This window comes from Lissotriton vulgaris, chromosome 10 (genome assembly GCF_964263255.1).
Source record: "Lissotriton vulgaris chromosome 10, aLisVul1.2, whole genome shotgun sequence".
NCBI classification, from domain to species: domain Eukaryota; kingdom Metazoa; phylum Chordata; class Amphibia; order Caudata; family Salamandridae; genus Lissotriton; species Lissotriton vulgaris.
This window is the reverse complement of record NC_141698.1, coordinates 1155780913-1155807792: the sequence shown is the minus strand read 5'-3', so window position 1 is coordinate 1155807792 and position 26880 is coordinate 1155780913. Positions and strand designations below refer to the sequence as shown.

The 26880-nt window shown below is 49.2% G+C and overlaps 1 protein-coding gene across 4 annotated transcripts in view; it reads left to right on the top strand.

Moving 5' to 3' along the window:
* FAM13B (family with sequence similarity 13 member B) overlaps positions 1-26880 on the top strand; it is a 476175-nt gene that overhangs the window by 35813 nt on the left and 413482 nt on the right. For 2 of the 4 annotated variants that reach the window (XM_086942257.1, XM_086942254.1), the window contains exons 1-2: positions 6933-7069; positions 21739-21849. The gene's annotated coding sequence lies outside the window, so the exon portion shown is untranslated. Of the gene's footprint in view, positions 1-6907; positions 7070-21738; positions 21850-26880 lie in introns of those variants that run through there. The other 2 variants (XM_086942255.1, XM_086942256.1) reach the window with 2 other exon arrangements.

Here is a 26880-nt window from a genome sequence, read left to right as displayed (position 1 = left end):
AGGGTGAGTGAGGGTGAGGGGTTTTGGGTGAGTGAGGGTGAGGGGGAGTAGTTGAGGCTGAGTGAGTGAGAGTGAGGGTGAGTGAGAGTGAGGGGTTGAGGGTGAGGGGTTGAGGGTGAGTGAGGATGAGTGAGAGTGAGGGTGAGTGAGGGGTTGAGGGTGATGTTCGCGCTATAAAAGTCGCATTAAATAAATAAATAAAAACGCCATTCGATCGCTACTCTAAAGAAAGTCTCTCTTCTCTGACCACGGCACCTCGCTCCATGGTTCATGTGAGTCTGTCTTTTGTGTCTATGACGGCAATCTCTAGCCCGGAAGCGTTACCAAGGAGACGATGGAAGTTTGTTCCTAGAAATGGAGAAGTACGAGCGGATCCGGGTAGTGGGCCGCGGGGCTTTCGGGTGAGGAGAGCTAAACTTGACGGGCGGGTGACTGAACCAATCGGCGGGAGGGATACTCTATGCTATTTGGAGCAGGGTTACGGACATTGGGTTGAAAGGGTGTTCTTTTCTGCCCTAGGGCGCTCTATTTCTGACAACACCTTGACCCCGCCCTGTTCTTTAATGTGTTGTGTACATCTGACGACGGTAAAATTATTATTTGTTGAGGGATGGGTGAGACCGTAACATTATAGTACACAATATTTCAGAGTATACATTTCCCAAGTATGGTGACATTGGCCGAGGGGAGAGACCGAGAGTAAAGCTGTGATGGTATTTTGTCATCAAAATTCTACCTCCTAACGCGCTCTTTGTATCAGATGATACTATGTCATGGCATGGTTTCTCTGTTTGCCAGCTCAATACGCCGTATGACTATACAATCCATGCAGAACTACTAGTGGCAGTAAAAGGTAAGCTAGATGTAGTGACTGGAATGCAGGGTAAGAGATCACACGGACAACATTACAATACTAAGTTAAGCTTTATTATACTTGCCCTTGCTTTTACATGTCCTCTGCTGCCACAGGCTGCTAAAGGCCAGTAAATGGAGGGAGAGCGGGCTTTAGCACGGCGTCAGTGTTGGCATTGATGGGGGGTAGGGGGGAAGTGGGGATTTAAAAAAAAATGCGACACGGCGGGCAGGGAAGGGGCGGAGCGGGTGATATAAACAAACGAGACGGAGGGAAGAGAGGGGAGGAGAAATGCGACACGGCGGGAAGGGGAGGGGGCGGAGCGGGTTAAATTAAACAAACAAGACGGACGGAGGAGAGGGGAGGGGGGATGAGAAATGCGACACGGCGGGAAGGGGAGGGGGCGGAGCGGGTAAAACAAGACGGACGTGCACGCGCTTTTAAGCTCAATGCGCATGCGCATTGAGCTTAAAAGTCACGGGCACTGCAAGGAATCGCCACGATTCCTTGCAGTGGATAAAGAGTGGATAAGCCCCCATAGTCTCGCTTGCTCGATGCGCATGCGCATCAACAGGCGAGACCTAAAAATGAGGCATCCTTCAGAAAATAGTTAAAAACTTATCTCTTTACTCTTTAAATTGCTTGTCTTTGTGGCTCCACCCTACTAAAACTCTCTCTCCACAGCGCGGGGACACGCCGGGAGGCGTCACCAGGCGCTTTACAAACCCCTATAATAATAATAATAATAATAAAAACGTGGCTTTTTGTAAACTAGTTCCGGGGATATAGTTTAGGAGTTATCAGGATAGCGCCAGGACACCGTAAGGTAACAGTGCGCTCTACAAATGTCACAAATAAATAAATAAATATCTTGTACCTGTGTCAGCCAGGGTCACTTGTTGTATGCAAGTATTGTTTCCTAAAGCTTAGACAGACGGGGAGTCGCCGTTATGGCCTTCACTGAACATCTCTTCTATTCGAATTGATACTTTAACCCCTTCGATGCTGATGACGAGCTCAGTTCGTCGTCAGCTACGGGGGGGGGGGGGGCGTGTGCGGATGACGAGCTGAGCTCGTCATCTAATGCGGCTTTTTGAAAAAAGCCGCGTAGCGTAAAAATTACCGCCGCAGCGATGCGGTTAAGCAGAATGAAAGCCATTCTTTTACAAAAAACTGTACCACTGACCTCGTCCAAAGAGACGTATGAACTACAAGTTGCAAGGTCCTCTGCAGAGATGCATGCCCTTTTATACACAATTAATTTTAAAATACAGCAATAGCTAGTGCCAAAGGATTTTTAGACTGAGAAACCTCATTAAAATAGAGCATTCTGATTGTCTAAAACCCTGAGACCGGTTCTGCGGGCCAGAGTGCTATGATTGGCTGACCGCAAGATAAAGAGAAATGTTGCGACCACCATTACAGTAGACTGCGAGTCCCAAGAATACATTTTATGAAAGGATATAACTGGGCAGAGGAGAGACACCCTGCCTCACTCACCCATTCTCTTGGTGGGAGGGTCCTGTAACGACCGGGTTCTCGGACCAGATGGGATCAGCTCCTGAGAGCCCCTCCAACCCAGCCGGAACGTAACCACCTCCCTCCTCAGGACCCATCTATCCAGGCACCTGGGTACCTACCTGAGGATGGGGAACTTAGCAATATACAAGCTCATATCATCAGAAACACTACTAAATCTATTGGGTTACTAGGAATACTCACTGATTACTAAGGACATCCATGCCCTACACCACACTCATACCTCATAGTCTCGCGACCACATGGGTCCAGACTAATCAACCCTGGGGCAGTTCTGATTATCTACCATTACACACTGATCTCCCTCAGTGCTCACTCGACACGCAATCCGGCGTGTCTACACACTGGGCTGCAGCCCCAGTGCTCTGTTTATCCGGTCCACAATCCGGCGGACCTACACACCGTATCCTCCCGGTGCTCGCTCACTTACAACATGATCCACAATCCGGCGGATCTACACACTGACTACCCTCAGTGCTCACTCAAGCCGCAATCTTGCGGGTATAACACCACTTACCAATGACGACCACTTTCCTATGAATACCTTCAGCTCTCTCTCTATGTTGGGAAGTCTCTCTCACTATTCACTAAGGGTTCGCTACTACAATAATATTATGGGGTGGCCGAATCACTTAGTGTCAATAATTCCCTAGCTCAAGGGCTCCTCTCTCTCCCTAATTATTCAGGCTACTTACCGGATCAGGGGCAGCATCTGTTCTGGCTGTAACACCTGACTAGAAGAAAAGGTTACCTGTGCTTTAAGAATGATAGACACTCACTGTATGCAGGAGTAAAAACGCTCTCGATCATAAGAACAACACATGCACACTAGTTCACTAAGAACTGGTGTATCTTTATTACAATAATCATAAAATACACATACACAGATCTGCGGGGTCTCTAACTAACAGGAACTTTAACACACCGCTGAAAGAAAAGGGATTAGACATACAATAGCCTAGGGAATAAAGACAATTAAGGTGTAAGTGTAAAGCAGACTAGTTCAGACTACCTCACCTATTAGAAGGAAGATTTCTCTCTCTCTGGTGGGATCAGGACTCTCTCTGTCTCTCCCTCCGTCACCACAGCTACACGCCTCTGGCTCAATTACTTCAGCTGACAGCCTCAACTCCTCCATCTGCTTTAATGCGTTCTGATAGTCTCTCTCTCCAGCATCTGCCTTCGTTCTCCATTCCAGAAAACCAATAGAACCGCACTGCACTCGGCAGCTCCAGCAGACATCCTACTCCACTCTTCAAGAGCCAAACTGACCACTCCTCCTCTTCTGCACTTCGCTGATATGGATTCCTCTCTCCTCATGGAAATTTCCAACAGAGGGCTGCCTCCCACCGAATTCCTGTGCTAGCTCCAGAATTCCACACAACCGCAGTGCGCATCTGCATGTTACGTCTGGGCCCAAGAGACAAACACATTCCTCGGATAAGAACCAGTCCTGGCTGGTTTTCCTCTAGCACACAACAGCCTTAACTATAAACATTCCTTTCCCCTTCAAGCATCTCAGCTCTGCAGGGATAGAAAGCAAAATGGAGTCTCTCTAGTTCTGGCCTTGTAGGCCTGACAAGGATGAAATAACCCTTAGCTCTGTCAGAGTACCTACACAAACCATAAGATAAAGTCAGGACCACAGGATCCACCCTCTACTATAGGCAAAATAATGAAAGGCAAAGCCAATAGGCAATAGATGGATTAGAGTAAGGGATCTATCATCATATAAAGCAGCTATCCTCTTCTAGGTCTGGAAGAAAGGGCTTAAAAGAGCCAACACAAGCTAAGAATACATATAATGGATGTGAGCAAGTTTATAGTCTTTATCACTCCGAAATAGAGCCAAAAAAGCCTGTCAAGACAGGTCCCCCCCCCCAAAAAATGGAGTCCTCACAATTCCGTGGCAGCCTGCATGGCGCAGGAGTTCTACTGTACCAGACGAAAAAGGTCTTTCCCGCGGTTGTAGGCTGCGGAATTACTTTAATAAAATCTTACTTTCTGTCAAACATTGAAATTTACTGAAAACCTAGGTTAAAATATAGTTATATGTAGGTCTTCTGATATTAAACAACAACACTGCCTTGTTAGATCCAAAAGAAATCGATATTTCACCAGTCTTGGTGTGTGAGACTGGTATTGTCTGGTGCAACTCATCACTGAGCATCCAACGTCCTCGGATTGCCTGGGTGGGTCTTGGATCGACATGTTGGGGCTCAGTGCCTTTCCTCTCGAGAGACTTCCCCACTACCTTCCCCATTCATCGCTTGTTCGTTTTGGACCCTCAGTTCATCGGAACAATTTCCCTCTCCTCACCGGGCCCGACTAATTTGTGCGGCAAGGTATTTTTGCCCGGATTTCCCTCAAGCAACATGCCAACCAGGTGGTGGGATCCTGCTTCCACATAATCGGCATGCTACGTAAAATCTTCCCCCTCCTGCCAGATGCCAGTAGAAGGACACTGGTTCAAGCCCTAGTCATGAGTCGTCTAGACTATTGTAACGGCCTGCTGCTGGCTGCCAATGAGGGAGTCATGACAAGACTGCAGGTAGTCCAGAATACGGCTGCCCGTCTGGTCCTAAATGCGCCCCCCCGTTCACCCTCTAAACCCCTACTGGAAAAACTCCATTGGCTACCTGTCAGACAGAGGGCTAAATTTAAGGTATGCTGTACCATAAATAAAAGTCTTAATAGTATGGGTCCTGCATATCTGGCCACCAAATTTGTCCCCTACAAACCCTCCCGTTCACTTTGCTCGAGCGAACAGGGCCTTCTAGAAGTACCCAGGGCAAAGAAGGCAAGACAGGGCAGCAAAGCTCTCTCAATAGCAGGCCCGTCTCTCTGGAACAGTCTTCCAAACACTCTGAGGCTATGTACTGAATACCTTCCTTTCAGGAAAATGCTAACGACACTCCTTTTCAGTTCCTAGACAGCTTACGTTCTCCTGATCGCAATGTGGCAGATGTCAAAAGCGCGGAGATGCTCCTATGGGAGTCGACGCCAGTGCTATACAAGCCTGTAAAATAAATACATAAATAAATAAATAAATAAATTGGGCCTGGGAAGTGAGAGTGGCTGACCGGGTCAAAGGGGCACTTCTGAGAATGATTGGAAGTAGATCAAGAGACTGCATGTCGACCTCACCCACCCCTCCTTGCAGAGCTTGGCTGGTACAAGAAGGCCTCTGTGGAACCCTTTTGAGTGCCAAACTTTTGCCCTCATTCTGCTCTGCATTCTGTTTGTGAACTTCTCGAGAGGTGAGTAATGCCCCCCCCCCCATCCCCTCTTGATGACTGCCTCCTAATTAGTCCTGCTACCTACCCCAACCTTCTTCCCTGAGACCCTGAACTAAGTGGGACTTCGGCCGCGAGTGGCTGAGTATTCAGGGAGAGTCTGTGGGTGTTTGTGCAGTCGGGTGAGTTGGACAGGAGGTTTGGGCCATGGGGGTCTCTGCAGTGTGTTACCACTCGACCGGCAGGACATCAGTTGCACCGCATTATGCTACTGTGTGCGTATGCGTTCAAGGGCGTTTCACGCAAACTTGCCTGATATCTGTTGCACCGCATATCTCTGCTAAGTGAGTATGCGTGGGAGTGACAGTCTGAGGACCACCTGTGATTGATGACACTGGCCGTCGGTGCTGCGTTACATGTTCCTTTCTTGACAGAAGAACACTATGTTTGACATTGTGTTTACCTGTGCGACCTCTTCCTACGGTGCTGCCAAAAAGTGTTATAATTTCTTGTATATACATATTTCCGATATTGTGACCTAGGGTGCACCCTATAACTGTGTGGTGTTGAATTATACGAGTTACACGGGTGGGCCTAGGTTTGATCATGTGTTGGGCGACATAATTGTGTGTTGGGAGGTAAAGGGGGGGGGGGGGGGCAGTGTAGGGTATTTACCAAGTGTGCATAGTACTGAGGTCATTTCAACACTGTTAGGCATAGTATTGTTGGTTATATTTCCAAGTGTGATTATGCTCAGAAGTACATTGTTAATGTAGTGTTGACTGTTTTCAATATAAATATTATTTACATACATTGTGTGAAGTCTTGTTCGTGTCGCTCCGTATATTTATTGTGAGTGAGTGCTGTGCCAATACTTTACACATTGCCTCTGTGATAAGCCTGACTGCTCAGTGCCACGCTACCCAAGGGTGAGCACAGGTTCTAAAGTGAGTGTAATCACCCACAGTTCTGCCTGGTTAGGGCCTTGCCTCAGCTAACCAGAATGTGCCAGTTCCAACGGGCTCAGTACTTTTCATATGGTTTTCTGGGGTATTTGGGGTGCCTTAGAGTGTGTGTGGGCTGATTGACGGTGCAGTGTGAAAGGTTTTGGTTGGCTAGCTTGAACACTAGTTCTGCAGGAGTCCAGCTGTGTGCTTGATTGTTCTCTAGTAGCCCCAGAGAGGCAGACGCAGGGTGAACCTCCTTCGAACGTTTCATTAGAAGGCACTTCATTCCAAAGGTTTGCATTGGTTTTTAACATTGAACCCTTGTTTTCCAGATTACCTGCTGAAGTGCTGTCCAAGGTTCACGCTTCTTCAATGAGGAACTACCGGCTCATCTTTTGCCACAATCTCAAACAACCATAAATGCCGAGAGCATGCTTGCTGACTGAGGGGAGCTGGCACACAAACCTTTCTTTCACATTGGTCTTCAGACTCCGGTAAGTCTCCTCAACCCACACGTGCAACTGGCAGTGCGTACTTGCGTCTGGTGTTGGACTTAGTTTAATCAGCCTGATCTGGCACCACTTGATGGGTCAGCTTGAATGGTGCTCTGTCTTGGCTGTGTTTTATTTTTTTGTGTGTTTTTTTTTTTGGGGTTGCATCATGGCCACAGGGACCAAAAAATGGCTCAAACACTGGCCCTGTAAGACTGGCCTGTGTGGCCGTACCAGACTGAGCAGCCAGTCCACCTCTCCTTTTGTCAAGTTTTAAAAATCAGTTTCTGGGTAATTTGAAACTTCACTCATTCTCGTATTTGCTGCATGTTTTCCATTCCAAACGGTCATGACTGAGACCTTTTTTTTTCCATGACTAATGGGAGTTCTTCCGCTTTTGAAACGTTTTTTTCTTTTTGTTGCAGGACTCCACAAGTGTGCATGTGTTTTGAGGATGTTTCCCTCCCTGTGCTGCTTTCCATTTCTGCTTTCACCCACCCCCTCCTGTCCCGCTGCTTGCCCCTTAGTGTGTTGTTGGCCTCCCGTCTAGTTGTTTGCCCCTCATACACTCCTATTCTTCTTGTTGTAGTTGCTACTCACTTCCTCCCCCCCCCCCCCCATCCCTCTTCGTCCTGTTGTTAAGGTCTACATTTCAACAAAGACATCAAAGCTCGGTTCCATGTCCACCGTTTGAAACCAGCATTGGGAAAGCCAACATGTTAAGTCTGCACATTATTGGCTTTGGCAATGCTTTTTTGAGTGGCTGCTGTGCCGCACGGCTGAACGTTGACTCTACCCGCACTGGCCATGTCATAACACTTTTTAAAAATTGGCAGAAGGTCAGGGTGGTTCTGAGCCACTTGACTGAAACATTGCCAAAGCCGATAAGTTGCCTAGGCATGACTTATTGCCTTTGTCAATGCTTGTTTTATTTTTTACTTTATTCACATTCTCCGTCGGAAAGTGCCCCTTTTTGCAGCGTTGCCCCCAACTTTTTTGCCTGATGTTGATTCTCTTTGACTAAGTGTGCCCTGAGTTCCTGCTAAGCAGGTACCCAGGGCCTATGTTTATTCCCTAAAACTGTACCTTTGTATCCAATCTCTGGTCACATGTCAGCCCCCTGTAAAATGTACTATGGGTACCAAGGGCACTATGACCAGGGATTGCCTCTAAGGGCTGCAGCACTCATTGTGCCATCCTTGGAGGCCCTGTACCTTTACACTCACTCACTGCCTTTACGAACTGCCTGTCCTGGTGCAGAACAAAGTGAAGTCAACATCCCTGTGTGCCATGCCCACAAACCATGCCTATGGTATAGGTCAGTCACCCCTCCAGCTGGGTGCCCTATACCAGTGGTGAGGGTACAGGTGCATGAGCCCTGTACCCCTACAGTGTCTAAGTCCATTCTTAGACATTGTAAGTCCAGTGCTGCCATTAAGAGTATATGGTGCTGGGAGCTTGTCTTTACGAACTCCACAGCACCATAATGACAACATTGAAAACTGGGAAGTTTGGTATCAAACTTCTCGGCCTATTAAACCCACACTGATGCCAGTGATTCCAGCAACTGGCCCTCTCCGGTTCTTACCCCCCACTTTGGATGGGAGAACCGGTGGGAAAATCACAATCTGAGGAGAGGTGTGCCCACCTTTGCCAAACCCACACCTCCGATGGGGGAGGCGAGGTGAAGCACAACTCTGCCCCACCATCATGAAGATGAGGGTGGGGGGGGGGGGGGGGGGGGGTGGCCCAGCCAACCAACCAGAGTGAGGCTAATGCCACCCTACCAAAATAGTGGTTGTACCCACCCCACGGGAGGGAACAATTGGTCACAGCTTGTACCTACCTGAAACACCCCTAAATGTAGTGTTTAGGGGCAACTCCAAACCTTTCCTCAGACAAGCAAGGAGGAGGACTGAAGAGATGTGCTGAAGGAAGTAGAGGACACCAACTGCCTTGGCCCCAGCCCTTCTAGCCTGTCCTGACCTCCACCTACTCCAGCAGCCCCCAGCACCCGGAGGACCTGCCCTGCCTTCCCTACAAAGACTTTGACTCCTGTGTACACTGGATTTGGTCAAGAACCACACTCTGGCCCAATCTGTGAGTCTGCACCTGACGCCTACGGCCCGCTGCCCGAGTTCGAGTGGCCCAACACCGCGAGGAGATTCCCCCCCACCAGTGATCCTGACCTGGGCCCTGGTGATCCCTGATCTACCACAAGCCTCCCAACGACGCCTACAGCCTCCATTTGGAGGGTCCCAACGTCTCTACCAAGGGTCTCTACCGGAACTGGTGAGGAAAACCCAATGCATCAAGGCACCCATCTACCCGGCGCCCCACAGCCTTGTGTTGCCCAAACTACTGTGTCCAGGCAACCCCCAGCATCCCAACTTACTTCTCCAAATGGTGGTCACCTCCTGGAAGCCTCCTTGCTTGAACCTGTAGTGTTTGTTCCAACCGGAGATCTCCTCATGTAAACAGAGCCCCTGACGCCGATCATGCACGCCCCTGTGGGTGCACCTTGTGTGCTAACTAGGATTCCCCCTTTACCCTCAGTTTAACCCTAGGAGCTTTGCTCCCTTAACCTTGTGGCTTGCTTGAGAGCAGCCACAAACTGATGGCCCTAGAGTCCCACAGGCTACTGTTGGGCCTCCGCACCCGGCCACCCTAGTGCCGCTCAGGATGTAACAAGAGTGCATCCTTGGCCCTGGGGGAACCCTTGTTCTAACCCAGGAAACTGAACACCCAAGACCGTTTACTTACCTGCAAACCTCATTTTTTCTCCTTAAGATTGTATTGACTGTTTTCCTCTGCAAAACCTTTAACTAAACTGTTGCGAGTGTTTGCATAAACGCCTAAAACTGTGTGTTAAGTGTTTTAACTGCCTTTTATCAGGGGAGTGCTCCAGTGTGATATGTAGGCATATGACTGAGCAGAAAAAGTAATTCAAGTCGTTCTTGTTGATCATTCTGTCTTAAAAAGTACCTTTCTATTTACATGTACCAAGTACTGATTGATTCCAAAAAATAAAATACAACTAAAGAAATATGTTTAATACAAACACTTGATCAGGGTTCAGTCTTTGAGTGTGTGCAATCCTTTCTCACCTGCGTGTGTGCAACAAATGCTTAACACTGTCCTCTGATAAAGCCTTACTGCTCGACCACTCTACCAGAAATGGAGAGTGAGGTGCTATCTAACGTTACCTCTGCTGACCTTTGTGGTTCCACTGGCCTCTGTGCACACTATACCTCACTTTGGTACAGTATATACAGAGCCAGCTGCCTCCAGATACCCCTCTTGTGAAGGACCTTGAATGAAAGAGCAAACTCTGTTAAGTACATTTTTGCACTTGTACGATCTCTGTAAATCCATTTCACAACCAATTAAGTTAAAGTATGAACATGTGCTTTCCAAAACTCACCAACTAAATCAGTCAGGCCCCCACCCTGAAACTCCTCTGGCCCTTAGCCGTTCTAGAGCCTTGTCTGAACCTCCGTGTATTTTGTCTTGTCCCTATATGCTTTGTGAGTTTCCAGATGAGATCTTGATTTTAGATAAATCTCAAACCTTCCTGGGTCCTGTAACTGGTTATTTCTCTTTCCAAAGTGAGAAGTATTTTTATTTAGAAGGTACTTATCTTATTGTGAAGATCTTGATCTTAAAATGCGAAGTATTTTCTAAGGTTGGTCTGGAACTCCTTAGGTCATGTGTCCACTATTGATCACTGCTGTGCAATGTCTTGCGCTCCTCTGTTAGGCCTAAGGCTGCTCGCCCACACTCCCACTAATAGAGCACTTTGGGTTTTACATGAAGCACCGGGCACTTTTGGGAAACCCCTGCGTAAGAAACTGGCTCTATATACACTGCACCAAAGTGAGGTACAGCGTGTATTGAGTCCAAGGGTCTCCGGAGGTTTGGCAGAGGCTGAAGTTAGATATATCCTTTCTCTCTAAAGTGGTAGCTGGGCCGAGCAGTAAGGCAGTATCAGAGGACAGTGTAAAGCATTTGTTGTACACACTCAGTCAGCAAAAGGTTTCACACACTCCAGAACTGAGCTCTAGGCCAATTGTTTTGTATAAAAAAATACTGTTTTTTTTCTAGAACCAAGAAGCCTGGTTCAGGTAAGCATAAAAATACTTTTCAGTAGTAAATTACTTGTATGAACACAGTTCATAATTGCAGTGTAACTTGTACTGGTTTTGGTTACATTTCTAAGAAAGCAGTTTGCAACACCTTGCAGGCAGGTATAGTATATTCAATTGAATGGGCTTTTTAAGTAAAATGCAGTTAATTACTTTTCAGATTACTTTGGCTAACACAGGACTGGATCCTAGATTCAGCCCTGGGACATTTCCTGAAAACAGGTGAGTAAATGCGTTTTAGTTAGAGGTACGATTTTTAAAGAATATTATTGCATTTCAAAAATTGACACTTAAAAACTTTTTCACATAGAATCACCAATGTTCTCCTAAGGGAGGAAATTCACTTAGCAGGTAAGTTAGGTTATTGTTACTTTTTCTTACTCAGTGCTGGGTCCTGGATTCAGCACTGGGACATTTCCTGAAAACAGTTGAGAACATGCGTTTTGGTTATTAGGCTGATTTTTAAGGCATACTTGTAGTTTTCAAAAGTCGACACTTAGAAACTTTTTGGGAGAAAAGTGTCAATGTTATTCTATGAGGAAAAAGGTTATCGGCTTCAAGGTAAGTAACGGTCTTTTGAGGTAGGGTTCTGGGGTTAGACTCGGGGTCTCCCAGGGTCGGTGATGCACAGTTGTTGCACCCTCAGCGGTGCTCGGGTGGCCGGGTGCTATGGAGGATAGGGGTCTCCGGTTAGTGGCGGCTGGCAAGCAGGCCACAGGGTTGTGGGAGCAAAGCTCCTAGGGTTTAGCTCCGGGCAAGTTGGGTCCAAGTTAGCACCAAAGGGGCACCCTCAGCGGCACTAGGGCGGTTGGGTGCAGGGTGCTGTTTTGAGGTCGGGTGCCCTGTTGTTTGCAATGGAGATTCTCCGGGACAAAGAAACACTGCAGGCTCGGGGACCAGTATCTTCCTGGAGTGACTACCACTTCAAGGGGTAAGTTGGGATGTCGAGGGATGGTTGGGCATCGCTGGGTTGGACATACAAGGCCGTGGGGCGTCTGGTGCAGGGGTCCCTTTGGACGTTGGATTTACTTACCCGCTCTGGTTGCAGTAGGGGGGTCCTCTGGATTGAGGCTGCAGGTGTTGTCTGAAGGCCTCAGGCAAGTCAGGTGTCTCTGGATCGCAGGTCAGGATCGACGGGGGGGACGGACCTCCTTGTAGTGTTTTTCCACTCAAACTCTGGCCTGACACAGAGTGGGCTAGATTCATAGTTTCTGGCTGGCACCAGAAGCTGCAGTTCAAACCAGTCCGGTGTTCACGGAAGAACCAGCTTGGAAAGTGAATGCAGACCAGTCCTCTGGGGTTTTTGAGGTTGCTCTCTGCTGGACACGCCGGGGTTTTGCAGTAGCAGGTTTGAGGGGAGACCGGCCTGGGTCCAAGTCAGTGGGCATCGTCCTCTTGTTAGCTCTGCACGGCTCTTTGTCCTTCTAACCTTCTTTTCTTGTTGTAGGACCTGAGGAAGGAAGGTTCAGGGTTCCCCCTAAATACTACATTTAGGGGTGTTACAGGTAGGTAAGGGGAAGGGATCAAGGGGTCCCTTCCTTGGGGTGGGTACACCCTCTATTCTGCCACTCTCCAGTGGGAGGGGGGCAGGAGCCTGTCCCTGGTTGGCTGGATTTCCCCCCCATCCTCAAGATGGCAGGGACTCTAGTTGTGCTTCACCTTGGCTCCCCCACCTTACGGGTGGAGTTGGCAGAGGTGGGCACACCTCTTTTCCTCACTTTGTATTTCCCGCTGGGTCTCCCGCCCAAAATGGGGGGTAGAACTAGTGGGAACCAGTTGCTGAGTACAGCGAGTGGTCTGGAGAGGCTCACAAAGGAAGTGTGCCTTTGAAGCTTCTCCTTCTTGAACCCTGCCCATCCTGGGGGAGGAGGCTTGGCACCTTGTCCCAGGATGTGCATTGTTTCAGGCCCCCGAGAGTGGCAAGCTCTTGACCCAGGGGTCCAGAAACATGTCTGGTGGTGGCAGCCTAGGCAGCCACTCAGTCCGGTCACTGGAAGTTGGTCGAGTTTCAGGGGGCATCTCGAAGATGCCCTTTGTGGTGCATTTTACATTAAATCCCACACTGGCTTCAGTGTGGGTTTAATGTGCGGAGAAATTTGATACCAAACTTCCCAGTCTTCAGTGTTGCCATCATGGTGCTGTGGAGTTCGTAATGATAACCTCCCAGCACCATATACTCTTAATGGCATCACCGCACTTACAGTGCCTAGGAATATAGGTAGGGGTACAGGGCTCATGCACCTGTACCCTCACCACTGGTATAGAGCACCCAGCTAGAGGGGTGAGTGATCTATGCCAGGGCAGTGGGTTGTAGGCATGGCACACAGGGATGTGTGCCTTGTCGACTCTTCACTTTGTTCTGCACCAAGGCACGCAGCCTGCCAAGGCAGTGTGTGAGTGTCAGGGTACAGGGCCTCTAAGGGTGGCACAATAAGTGCTGCAGCCCTTAGGAGTCTTCTCTGGTCACAATGCCTTGGGTACCTGTGGTACCATTTACCAGGGGCTGACATGTGGCCAGAGATCCCAATTGGGTTTAGGCTTCAATGCAGTTTTAGGGAAGGAACACCGGCCCTGTGTATCTGATTGGCAGGATAGTGCCCTGGGCAGGACCCCAGGGCACACTCAGTCAAAGACCATCAGCAATTCAGCAAAAAGTGGAGGCAACCATGCAGAAAGTGGGCACTTTTTCACATCCTGGACTCATAACCACTAGGTGGTAATACCATATACAGAGCCAGCTTCCTACATTGGTGGCATCCTGAAATTCTTCAGACAGATTTTTTTATTGATTTTCAAATTGTTCAAAATTTATTAAAAATCGTATTAGTGCCTTTGGTTAAATCCCTCACTGTTATCAAACTTTCAGCTATAAAGAAGTTGGCCCATAGAAATACCTAATTTATTTAAATCTCTAATACGACCCCAGCTGCTTTAAACACCATGACTCATACTGCAGGGACCAGCCAGGAGCTCAACCTAGGGGCCCGTGCACATCTTAAAGTTTATCACCTTAAATATTCGTGCAAAGCCTGGAGTCTTGCCTAAACCCACAAAAGCCCATCTGCAGCAGTTGCTGGCATATGACATGACCCTGGCATGTCATTTGGACCCCTGTGGGGTGAAGGTAGAGGAGCAGGTGGGGTGGGAGTACACTGACTCCATCACTACCCCCACAGATAGCCCTAGAAGCTAAACTCTTGACCATAGAAAAAGAAAGAGCTGAGATGGGCCCAGGGCCCATCTCTGGTGCAGCAAAATAATAGGGAGGTAGACTTCTCTGACTCCAAAATCCCCAGAGGGATTCTCCCTAAATACTTTGAGGGTGATGATATCACTAGAGACATTCATTGCATTTGAGAGGGCTTGTCTTGGTAGACAGACCCACAAGACGCTCTATTTTACCATCCTGTGGGTAATATTCTCAGGAAAGTGCAGGGATAGACTCCTGATACTCTGAGAACGATGCTCCATCCTATGACCTCATGAAGGGTACCGGGCCTGGGTGCTTTGGATTCAGCATTGAGGGATCTTGGACCAGATTTGGGAAGGCCAAAAAACCCAAGGCCAATCCTGGGTCGATTTTGTAGACTCCTCAGTGGAAACACTCGGAGGTTGGTTGAATGGTAATCATGTACATGATTATGAAGGGCTGAATAACTTAGTGACAATTACTTAAAAGGTGCTCCTTCATAACCAAGAGAAACAGCTGCACTAGTGGACCTAGTCTACCAGGAAGTGATGCAGAGGGTGTAACAAGAGTGCACTCTTGACCTTGAGGGAACCCTGGTTCGAACCCCAGGATACCAGCTCCCACAAATAAGTACTTACCTGCAAACCGTTGACTTCATTTCCTTCAATAGGATTGCATTGACTGTTTTTCCTTGAATTCTTCTAAATGTGAACTTTGTTTGAAACATTGAAAAACTGCAAATGTACTAAAGAACAAGTTACTTACCTTCGGTAACGCTTTTTCTGGTAGATACAATATCTGCCTGTGGATTCCTCACCTTGTGAATATCCCCCTGCGTCAGCAACATTCGGAAATTCTTTTGTAGCTTCGCGCCGACGTGGACCCACGCCGGCGTGATGACATCAGTTCCGCCCTTTTTTCCGTGCCTTCGAGGCACACGGACGGACCAATGACAGTAGACATAAACACAGTATACGCAGTACCAATATCAAGGTAACACACACAGTGTGAAGTAAATGCAATAAAACATTTGACAATAAAATAAATACATAATAGAAACACTGGCATAGAAGAGTGGACAACGGGGAGGCGGGTGGGTCAGTGAGGAATCCACAGGCAGATATTGTATCTACCAGGAAAAGCGTTACCGAAGGTAAGTAACTTGTTCTTCTGATAGATACATCTGCCGTGTGGATTCCTCACCTTGTGAATAGAATCCCACAGCAGTCCCCACTCCCGGAGGAGGGTGTCCACTCCTCTAAACCAGGAAATCCTGAAGGACAGAGTGCGCAAAGTGGCCGTCCCTCCTCACTTCGGTATCCAAGCAGTAATGCTTCGCGAAAGTGTGGAGGGAAGACCAAGTCGTCGCCCTACAAATATCCTCCACAGGAACACCTCTAGCCAATGCAGAGGGTGACGACTTAGCTCTTGTAGAATGAGCCCTTATACCCTCTGGAGGTTCATTACCGGCCAAAGAGCAGCAGATCTTATACAGAGGACAATCCATCTTGATAAAGTTCTTTTATGGACCGCTCTTCCTTTCTTGCAGCCAGCAAAGCCAATGAAGAGCTGGTCATCCAATCGACAGTCTTTAGATCTGTCCAAATAAAAGGACACTGCCCTCTTGGGGTCCAGATGGTGCAACCTCTCCTCCTCCTTGGAAGGGTGTGGGGGAGGATAAAAGGGGAGGATAAAAGGTAGGGAGGGTAGGGAGGGTAACAGATTGACCAAGGTGGAAAGGAGTTACCACCTTAGGCAGAAAAGCAGCCCTGCTCCTAAGAACCATTCTATCAGCATGAATGGACAGGAATGGGGGCTTGGAACTAAGAGCTTGAAGCTCACTTACCCTCCTTGCCGAGGTTATTGCAACGAGGAAAACTGTCTTAAAAGTCAAAAGCCTCATAGGACATTTGTGAAGAGGCTCAAAGGTCAAGACAAGATTTAAGTTCCACTGAGGCACAATAAAAGGAGTAGGAGGGAACTTATTCGTGAGGCCCTTCAAAAACCTAAGAACAACAGGAGACTTAAAAAGAGACGGCTGGTCAGGCATGCAGAGAAATGCCGACAGTGCAGAAAGATAGCCCTTCGCTGTGGCAACAGCAAGCCCTTGCCGCGCCAGAGAAAGAGCGAACTGGAGAACATCAGGCAAATGAGCTCTCAAAGGATCTATAGACTTCTCTCCACACCAAGTGACAAATTTAGACCACCTATAAGAATAAATGGACTTAGTGGAGTCACGCCTGGCTGACAAGATGACATCCACCACGTCAGGCGGGAGAGAAAAAGAACTCAGGTTGCCCCGTTCAGTCTCCAGGCATGAAGGTGTAAGGTCTGGAGGTGGGGGTGTAGAACCTGCCCCTCCATCTGGGAGAGGAGATCTGCCCTGTGAGGGAGACGGAGCGGCGGGTGAGAGGAGAGGTGGAGAAGGTCTGAGTACCACACCCATCTTGGCCAATCCGGGGCGATCAATATGACTTGGGCCCGGTCTTGCCTAATTTTCCTCAGAACCCGAGGAATCAAGGGTATGGGAGGAAACGCGTAAAGGAGCTTAGAGTCCCAACTCAACTGAAACGCGTCCCCCAAAGCTCCTCGCATCGGATACTGGAGACTGCAGAATGACAGGCAGTGAGCATTCTCGCGAGTGGCGAACAGGTCCACCCGAGGAGTCCCCCACATCTGAAAGATGTCGAACAACCTCCGGGTGAAGCCTCCACTCGTGGCCAAGGCCAATCCTGGGTCGATTTTGTAGACTCCTCAGTGGCCTGAGAACGTTCTGAACTCCGGCCAGATTATTTGCCATCAGACAAATCCGATGGTCCTGAACCCAGGACCAGAGACGTAGAGCCTCTCTGCAGAGACACTGCGACCCCACTCCTCCCTGCTTGTTGATGTACCACATCGCGGTCGTGTTCTCCGTCATGACTTGAACCGACTGACCGCAAAGGGAAGGGAGGAAGGCCTTGAACGCCAGACGTATCGCCCGCAACTCTAGAAGGTTGATGTGAAGCAACCTTTCCTCTGGAGACCAAAGACCCTTGACCTCCAGGCCCCCCAGATGAGCACCCCACCCCAGAGTGGATGCATCCGATATTACTGTGGCCACCGGATGAAGCAGCTGAAAAGGTTTCCCTTGAGACATGTTGCATCTACGCTCCACCAAGATAGATCCGCAGCAGTTTCTCTGGAGATCCTCACTGACTCCCTGAGATCCCCGTTGTGCTGATACCACTGCCTGCGGAGGCACCACTGGAGTGCCCTCATGTGCCAGCGTGCATGGTTGACCAACAGAATGCAAGAAGCCATCAGACCGAGCAGACGTAAGACCTTCAGGACTGGAACAACCGCTCCATTGAAGAATAAAGGAATCATTTACTGAATGTCGCGAATCCTTTGAGGAGGAGGGAATGCGCGACATACAGTAGTGTCCAGTACCGCACCTATGAACAGTTTGCGCTGGGAGGGCACCAGGTGAGACTTGGGTACATTTATCGAAAAACCCAACCTGTGCAACAACTGAGTTGTCTCTTGCAGATGATGGAGCACTATCTCCGGAGATTCCGCTTTGATCAGCCAATCGTCCAGATACGGGAATACAGGTATCCCTGACCTTCTTAGATGTGCTGCCACCACAGCCATCACCTTGGTGAAGACTCGAGGCGCAGTAGTAAGACCAAACGGAAGGACCGCAAACTGGTAGTGTTGCGACCCAACCGTGAAACGGCGATACTTTCTGTGCGACTTCAGGATTGAAGAACCTGAGCAAGGGTGAGCATCTTGGAACTTCTCCTGTTTTCAGGTAAAGGTTCAAGATCCTGAGATCCAGAATCGGCCGAAGACTGCCGTCCTTTTTGGGGATCAGGAAATACCGGGAGTAGCATCCCTGACTCCTCTCCTGCTCCGGAACCACCTCTATCGCACCTTTTCGAAACAGTGCCAGGACTTCTTCCTGCAGGAGAAGCAGGTGGTCCTCCGAACAATAACCCTGGCAAGGAGGATAATTTGGGGGAAACTCCCGAAAGGGAAGAGCATACCCATTCTCTACAAGATTGAGAACCCAAAGATCCGATGTTATCAATTTCCAATCTTGAAGAAAATGGGTAAGCAAGCCCCCCACTGGGCCCACATGAACCGGAATGGCGGATCTAGGGCTGCTTTGCTGCGGAGGCTGGGGGCTGGGAAGGGGAAGAGGAGGACGAAGAGGATGCGTTACGGCCCGAGCCCGGGACCTCTGCTTGCCTCGAAGATCTATTCTATACAATGTGTTTTGCTGTTGCTGCGGCTGCTGCTGGGTTGTCTTATAGGTTCGAAAAGAAGATCTGCTAAATCCTCCTGAACGTCTACCAAAAGTGCCCCTGGACTGAAGGTCCAACGACTTCGCAGTCGCCCTGCTGTCTTTAAAGCGCTCCAAAGCAGTGTCCGCTTTTTTCCGAAATAATCCAGACCCGTCAAATGGAAGATCTATCAATGCCGCCTGGACATTTGTGGAAAACTCACTTGACTTCAGCCATGCAGCTCTTCTTGTGGCTACGGGAGATCCCATGACCCTAGCCACAGAGTCTGCCGTGTCTAATCCACTTTGAATGACCTGCCTTGCTGCAGCTCGAGTATCAGAGATAACCTCTTGGAAGTCTTTTCTATTCTCCTCAGGCACCTTGGGCACCAACTGCTTCACAGTGTCCATAAGGGCGTGGATATAACGCCCCATCAAGCAGGTAGCATTAGTGGATTTCAAAGCCATTCTGGCAGAAGAGAAAACTTTCTTAGCAGCCTGATCCTGCTTTCTCGACTCCTTTTTCGCTGGGACCTGCGGAAAAGCACCCGTAGATCTTTTGGAACAGGCAGCCTGCACCACCAAACTCTCTGGTAGAGGATGAGAGGTTAAAAACTCCGGGTCTTCAGGAGCTGCCCTATACCTCCTAGCTACAGCCCTAGATACAGCAGGAGCCGATACAGGTTTTTTCCAAATCTCAAATTGGATCCTTTAAGGCATCATTAATAGGCAGCAACGGTTCAGTCACTGAAGAAGAATGAAGGACCTCCGTGAGCAGATTAGCTTTAAATTCCGCAGTTGGTAGAGCAATGTTCAACAAACCTGCAGCCTTCTTTATCACTACATGATAAAGCGTCACATTCCTTGAGGGTTCATCAGAAACTGAAGTAAGGTCCCAATCAGGTGACAGTTCCAGGCCACTAGCCACAGACAGGTCCTCAAAAGGGTCCTCAGAATCCTGTAGTTCGCCTTCCTCACAAAATCTTTCCTCCTCCATCAACCTCTGGGCCTCACGCCTTGATCTTTGCTTCACATTTGAAGCCGACGGATCCGCAATCGACTCCGAAGGAGCCGGAGCCGGCGTCGAACCAGACGTCGGACAAAGAGAACCACGACGTCGATCAGGGTTCGGCTTCAAAGTTGGTGGGACTGGCGTCGACTGAATCGGAGACGCCGACCTCGGCGTCGAAGGCTTCGGAGTCGAAGGCCTCGCCGGAATCGGATAATGCCAATGCGGCATCGGAGCCGGCATAAAGGGCATAAAGGGAGCAGGTGCATAGGATTGAGGAACACCCAGACCATATGCCATCGGACCCATGGGACCAGCAGGAGCCCCAGAGGGATACATAGGCCTTGAATAAATTCTGAACATCGCATTCAGGAAATGCGAAGGATCCTGACCTGGACCTGGGAAGGCTGGATACGAACCCCCAGGCGGATCTCGAGGGCGCGGAGTCGAAGCGGCGTCGACCTCCTCTTCAGGCTGGTGCACCGGAGTCGACTGACCTTCAGGCAACGGAGCCTCTCCCTCTCCAACCACCTCCTCCTCACCTTCATCCTCCCGACCTGAAGGATGGGATGGGTCCGGAGATGGAACAGCTTTCTGCTTCGGCGAACTCGGTGAATTTGCATGCGACGCCTCAGCCTCGGCATCCTGTTCCTCTGAAGCCGAAGATACCACCACCTTCTCGACCAGCTTCACCTGCGACTTCGGCTTGGAACCAGACTCCTTTCTCGGTCGATGTTGGGATTCATGGGTTCTCTTTTTATGCTTCTTTCTCGAAGACCTCGAAGCATGGGCTGAGGACTAATCCGATCGCGACCTCGAGTGAGACCTTGACCTCGAGCATCGAGTCCGCGATCTTGATTTCTTCTTTTCCTTTCCTTCTTTAAACTTGGCAACCAGAAGTTTTGCTTCCCTTTCCCGTAGGGCCTTTGGTGTCCTCTTCCTGCAGGATTGGCAGTCCTCGACGTCGTGGTCGGAGCTCAGACACCACAAACAGCATTCATGTGGATCTGTGATGGACATCACCTTATTACATTCCCCGCAGGCCTTAAACCCGGTCTTCTTCGAGGACATGTCGAAAGAAAGTGAAGACAAAGAGACTAGAAACAAATAGCAAGTAACAAAGTTACAGCCAAGGCTACAGACGATCCCAGAAAACAGTTAGCGTCGACGACGCGGAAAAAAGGTAACTGATGTCATCACGCCGGCGTGGGCCTGTTATAGGCGTCTGTGACGTCAGCGGAGTCGCGAGCGATGCCGTGCCTCTATGACGTCTGGGTCCACGTCGGCGCGAAGCTACAAAAGAATTTCCGAATGTTGCTGACGCAGGGGGATATTCACAAGGTGAGGAATCCACACGGCAGATGTATCTATCAGAAAAATAATTACTGGCCTTTTGTCTAGGAAATGTATGTGTGATATCTAGGCCATTCATACTGATTAGCAAAAGTAACGTGCACAGTAAACTGAAAAGTAATTTCAAACTGTTGACTTCACTGCAATTCAACCAACTGCATTGCACCTGCATTCAACTTTAAATCACTGCATAAGATTTTGTAAAGTATTATTTCACTTAACTGCACCAGGCATGACTTTGTTTTTTGTTCTAGAAATAAAATAAATATTTTTGATACAAACAAATGGGTCTGAGTTAAGAATGAGTGTGAATCCATTTGCTGACTGAGTGTGTACATCAAATGCTTACACCGTCCTCTGATACTGCCTTACTGCTCGCCCGCACTACTCCAAATAGAGTGAGGTTCTATCTAACATTACCTCTGCCGACCTTTGGGGTTCCACTGGACTCTGTGTACACTATACCTCACTATGGTATTGTATGTAAAGAGCCAGCTTTCCTACACCCCCTCCATCCCTCCCAGGGCAGTAACACCGGACACTTAAACTCTTACCCTTACTGCCTTCTTGTACCCATAGAACGGCCTAGTCTAAACTGTACACTGCCTTTCTGAGGGCTCGAGAGGTTCTCTGTGTTTTTTGCTGTTTAGTTGGATTTTGTCTTTGGCTTTATACTGATTACTTGTTTTTGCTTTACTACCCCAGCAGCGTGTAAAGCAGTACGTCTCCACGCACTGCACCGCTCACTGTTCCCAATGAAGCGCCACGCCAGGACGCGGCACTAAGCAACGTCCCTTCAAGTAGAAGAACACTTGGGTAAGTTGAACAGTCGTTTGTTTGATTCCAGCCATCCACAGGTTGGTCTGTATGATGTTATTGTGGGGCAGTGCTTGCTGGGACCTCTTGTTTGCATTTGCTTGCTGCTAATTTCTTTGTTCAGGGGAATCCCAATCCCATTGTGTGACCAGAGTACATGGGAGTTAACGTACATTCCTTTGCTTGTCTTGTGAATAGTGTACCAGTGCCTTCTCTAAAGAATGAGGCATGTCCTCTTGTGCCATGAGACAAAACACTCAAGCTCTTACTTGTGTGTACATTGGAGGAGGCAGGACGCAGGCGGGTCATTGTGATCATGAGTGGGAAATAGTGGCATTTTTAGGTCTCGCTGAGCCAGCGCGCATGCGCTGATCGCAAGACATTTAGTAAATGGGTTTTCAGAGTGCTACCGCTGGCATAGAGCTACAGTGCATGAGGCGTTCACTACAGTTCACGTGCGCAAAGCAGCCATATGGCTTTACGTGGTTCCCCCTCAGAGCCTCCTCTACGCCCCCTTCCCTGCTCCTTTTTCGATTTTGCAGCCCCGTGCTTGAGTGCATGATGGCGTGCATGTGCACAGCTGCTGCTCTCATCGCACTCCCTCTTCCCTTCTTCCCCCTCCCTTTTTGTCCGCTTTAATCCGGCTCCTCTGCTGCTGGCATTCCCCCCTCCCTTCTCACCCAGTCCTTCTTGACACCTCGTGTGCACTCACCCCTCTTTCTTCCCTTTCGGCAGCTTTGATGTTCTCAATGAGCCACGCGGCCAATGCTTGTTTTATTTAAGTTTTCGCCCAGTTGTCTGCTTTTTTATCACCCCCACACCACCACCTTTAGAATCTAATTACTTTACTCTTTCTGCGGCACACATGCTGTGTCTTGTTTACTTCTTTCTGCCGTGCTGTTCTTCTCATATTGACCCGCCCTTTTCTCTCTGTTTTCCTTCCGTCCTCTCACCTGCACCAATATTATTTTTTTTGCCAGAACCCCATGAAGTGCCTCATCTAATTTCCCTATTCCTCGTATAGCTCAGTGGCAGCGTCCGCCTGCTGCAGTCGCGTGTAACAGTTTGAGAGTGCTGACTGATAGCATCACTTCACTGGTTTAACCACATGGCTGCTGGGCGTTTTCCCCCCCAGTGCTGGAAAATGCCATTTTAGTGGCACTATGACGAGCTCAGCTCGTCATCAGCACACGACACCCGTGGGTGATGACGAGCTGAGCTCGTCATCAGCATCGACAGGGTTAAATGAAGGTGGGACTGGCTCAGCATTTAATTTCATTCTTTTGAGGTGGATAAAATGAGAATCCTTTTGGTGGCAATACCAGCAACGGCCAGTAAAGCATCAGAAGCACCGCGCAGTGTCCTCTACATCATTCTTTAAAATTATTATATTTACTCCTGGCCCATAACACTCCGACCCAAATACACTAGACATTATCAATGTAAGCACCGGGTTTAGGCATTAGCAAATATAGTTGAAACATATTGTTAGACAGCGGACAAAAATATATGTGCTGCAGAAATCTGGAAAACCAACGCAGTGGTTGTGACAGCCTCACCCCAATAAAATGCAAGCACAACCGTGTTTTAAAGAGACCATAATTGTGTGCAGTTTTATTTTTGGTGGATTTGACTGTTTAAATTTCCAGGGTTTTTTGCGCTTCCTATAAATTTCCTCCAGTGGTTGAACTAAATTGAGAGCATGCGGGGGCACACGATTTTAAGTTACCTACGAAGCACACAAGGACAAGTGTAATTAGCCCAATAACACTGCGAAATCTGGTTGCATGGTGAAGAAAACAGGATCTTCCAAACACCGCTAGTGCAGGGATTCTCTGTACAAAATCGAACTCGAGGACTAAAACACACTCTGGCACAGGGAAATGCGTGTGTAACACACACATCTGGGATTCGCTTATGCGCAGCCGGACAGGGGAACCGTGCTTGTACCACAGATACCAGATAATAGGAAACTCAAAAGACCCAGCGAACCTGCACGTTTAACGCAAACTTCAGCAAATAACAAAAAAAACTGGGCAGAAGAAACAGTGTACGTAACACAAATACCACAAACTAAAAAACAACAGAACAAGGGCAACTGTGTGTACAGCAAATACAAAACAAGCAATGGCATAGCTAAAATGTACCCAATGACAATGTCTTAGTTGGCTACAGTTTGTTGCAGGGGATTACCATTGGGTGTCCCGGTGCACTTCTGGTCCTAATTCTGTGCACAAGGTACTAGCACCAGGAAGAAATGGAGCAGCCGGGGTACTGCAGAAATCAGTATAGCAACATGGCACCCCAGAAATCAAGATGTTTGTTTTGGTCGATGGGCATATCCTGTGACGTAAAACCCTTTTAAACTAGTTGGCATTGGAACATTTTTTTCTAGCATTAATCTAGGATCTCTTCGATGTAATGCATTGTGAGCTTTCTGATAAGTTATCCTGAAAACAGCTCACCATGACAACTCCCTTGCCCTGCCGCTGGTCTCCTTGCTAGGGGTTCCCTTCACTAAACCATCCCCTTCTGCATCGGGTTGCTGTGACTGCTGCACTCTGTACTCACTCGCTGACCTTTCTAATGAACGACCATACGCACTGCTCTCCTGTCCTCACTTGCTGACCTTTTTACTGCACCACCATATGCACTGCACTCCTGTCCTCACTCGCTGACCTTTCTACTGCGCCACCATACGCACTGCACTCCTGCACTCACTCGCTGACCTTTCTACTGCGCCACCATACGCACTGCACTCCTGTCCTCACTGGCTAAGCGTTCTACTGCACCACCATACGCACTGCACTCACTGGCTGACCTTTCTACTGCACCACCATAGGCACTGCACTCCTGTCCTCACTGGCTGACCTTTCTACTTCACCACCATACGCACTGCACTCCTGTCCTCACTCGCTGACCTTTGTACTGCGCCACCATATGCACTGCACTCCTGTCCTCACTCGCTGACCTTTGTACTGCACCACCATATGCACTGCACTCCTGTCCTCACTCGCTGACCTTTGTACTGCACCACCATATGCACTGCACTCCTGTCCTCACTGGCTGACCTTTCTACTGTGCCACCATACGAACTGCACTCCTGTCCTCACTGGCTGACCTTTCTACTGCGCCACCATACTCATTGCACTCCTGTCCTCACTCGCTGACCTTTCTACTTCACCACCATACGCACTGCACTCCTGTCCTCACTCGCTGACCTTTCTACTGCGCCACCATACACACTGCACTACTGTACTCACTGTCTGACCTTTCTACTGCACCACCATATGCACTGCACTCCTGTCCTCACTGGCTGACCTTTCTAGTACACCACCATACGCACTGCACTCCTGTCGTCACTGGCTGACCTTTCTACTGCACCACCATACGCACTGCACTCCTGCCCTTACTCGCTGACCTTTCTACTTCCTCACCCGACACCCTGCACTCCTGTCCTCACTCGCTGACCTTTGTACTGCACCACCATATGCACTGCACTTCTGTCCTCATTGGCTGACCTTTCTACTGCGCCACCATACGCACTGCACTCCTGTCCTCACTCGCTTACCTTTCTACTTCACCACCATACGCACTGCACTCCTGTCCTCACTCGCTGACCTTTGTACTGCACCACCATATGCACTGCACTCCTGCACTCACTCACTGACCTTTCTACTGCGCCACCATACGCACTGCACTCCTGTCCTCACTGGCTGACCTTTCTACTGCGCCACTATACTCACTGCACTCCTGTCCTCACTCGCTGACCTTGCTACTGCGCCACCATACTCACTGCACTCCTGTCCTCACTCGCTGACCTTTGTACTGCGCCACCATACGCACTGCACTCCTGTCCTCACTCGCTGACCTTTCTACTTCACCACCATTCGCGCTGCACTCCTGTCCTCACTGGCTGACCCTTGTACTGCACCACCATACGCACTGCACTCCTGTACTCACTGGCTGATCTTTCAACTACGCCACCATACGCACTGCACTCCTGCCCTTACTCGCTGACCTTTCTACTTCCTCACCCGACACCCTGCACTCCTGTCCTCATTCGCTGACCTTTATCCTGCACCACCATATGCACTGCACGCCTGTCCTCACTGGCTGACCTTTCTACTGCGCCACCATACGCACTGCACTCCTGTCCTCACTCGCTTACCTTTCTACTTCACCACCATACGCACTGCACTCCTGTCCTCACTCGCTGACCTTTCTACTTCCTCACCCGACACCCTGCACTCTTGTCCTCATTCGCTGACCTTTGTACTGCACCACCATATGCACTGCACTCCTGTCCTCATTGGCTGACCTTTCTACTGCGCCACCATACGCACTGCACTCCTGTCCTCACTCGCTGACCTTTGTACTGCACCACCATATGCACTGCACTTCTGTCCTCACTCGCTGAACTCTCTACTGCGCCACCATATGCACTGCACGCCTGTCCTCACTGGCTGGCCTTTCTACTGCGCCACCATACGCACTGCACTCCTGTCCTCACTCGCTGACCTTTGTACTGCACCACCATATGCACTGCACTTCTGTCCTCACTCGCTGAACTCTCTACTGCGCCACCATATGCACTGCACGCCTGTCCTCACTGGCTGGCCTTTCTACTGCGCCACCATACGCACTGCACTCCTGTCCTCACTCGCTGACCTTTCTACTTCACCACCATACGCGCTGCACTCCTGTCCTCACTGGCTGACCCTTGTACTGCACCACCATACGCACTGCACTCCTGTACTCACTGGCTGATCTTTCAACTACGCCACCATACGCACTGCACTCCTGCCCTTACTCGCTGACCTTTCTACTTCCTCACCCGACACCCTGCACTCCTGTCCTCATTCGCTGACCTTTATACTGCACCACCATATGCACTGCACGCCTGTCCTCACTGGCTGACCTTTCTACTGCGCCACCATACGCACTGCACTCCTGTCCTCACTCGCTTACCTTTCTACTTCACCACCATACGCACTGCACTCCTGTCCTCACTCGCTGACCTTTCTACTT